The sequence below is a fragment of the Myotis davidii genome, unplaced genomic scaffold (genome assembly GCF_000327345.1).
Source record: "Myotis davidii unplaced genomic scaffold, ASM32734v1 scaffold280, whole genome shotgun sequence".
Taxonomy (NCBI): Eukaryota; Metazoa; Chordata; class Mammalia; order Chiroptera; family Vespertilionidae; genus Myotis; species Myotis davidii.
The window spans coordinates 959895-960938 of NW_006292026.1; positions in this window are offsets into that span (position 1 = coordinate 959895).

The window sequence follows — 1044 nt, forward strand, 5'->3', positions numbered from 1 at the left end:
AGTGGCATGTGGGGAACCTTGGCTTCCTCCATCACTGGAGCAAGCAAGCCTCCTGTTCGCTTCAGCTGCCTGGCTGCCAGCTGCCATCTTGGTAGGCAGTTAATTTGCATATCGCCCTGATTAGCAAATGGGAAGCATGTCAGAGGTACGGTTAATTACCATGTTTGTCTATTATTAGATAGGATAGATTAGTGGCCTGGTGCGCAAAATTTGTGCACAGGGAGGGTTCCCTCAGCCCAGCCTGCACCCTCGCCATTCGCGGAAACCATAGGGAATGTCCCTGTGGCATCGGGAATAAACCAGCAGTCAGACATCCCTCTTGCAATCTGGGACTGCTGGCTCCTAACCACTCATTTGCCTGCCTGCCTGATCACACCTAACTGCCTCTGCCTGCCTGCCTGATCACCCCTAACTACTCTTCCCTGTTGGCCTAATCTCACTCCCAACTGCTCTCCCCTGCTGGCCTGATCTCACCCTCAACTGCCCTCCTCTGTGGGCCTGATCTCGCTGTCTCTGTCTCTGTTTTTCTCAGCAGTCCTCCAGGCCTCCCTGCCTCCCTGTCTCCCTCTTCCTCTTTCCTGGCTGGGAGAGATCGGTGTCAGTGGGGGCTGCTCCACCCTCAGCCTGCCCTCCCTTCCATCCAGGCCTCTTCAGGCCCAGTCTGTTTTGTTTCCTCATTCTGAGAGAAGCTCTGAGAGCAAGCTGGGAGGGAGGGAAATAAAGGTAGATAATGCTGTGAGCTGGTGGGTGCTGTGTGTGTCTGTGCATGTGTGCAGTTTTGAGTGAGTGTGAGTGCCGGCCCTGCCTCCCCTGTCCCCATCTCCGCTGCCACAAGTCCCCAATCACCAGAGCCTGCTGCGTGTGCAGCCAGGGCATTAAGTCGAGTCTCCAGTTGTTGTGGATGTGATGGACCCAGGGTTTTTATATATTAGGATAATATAAGCCAGGCCCCTTTTATTGAGGCAAAGAGAAACTTACCTAAGGTCATACAGATCATATGTGGTGCTGTTTGAATCGAATAGTCTGACAGTATGGCTTCTGATT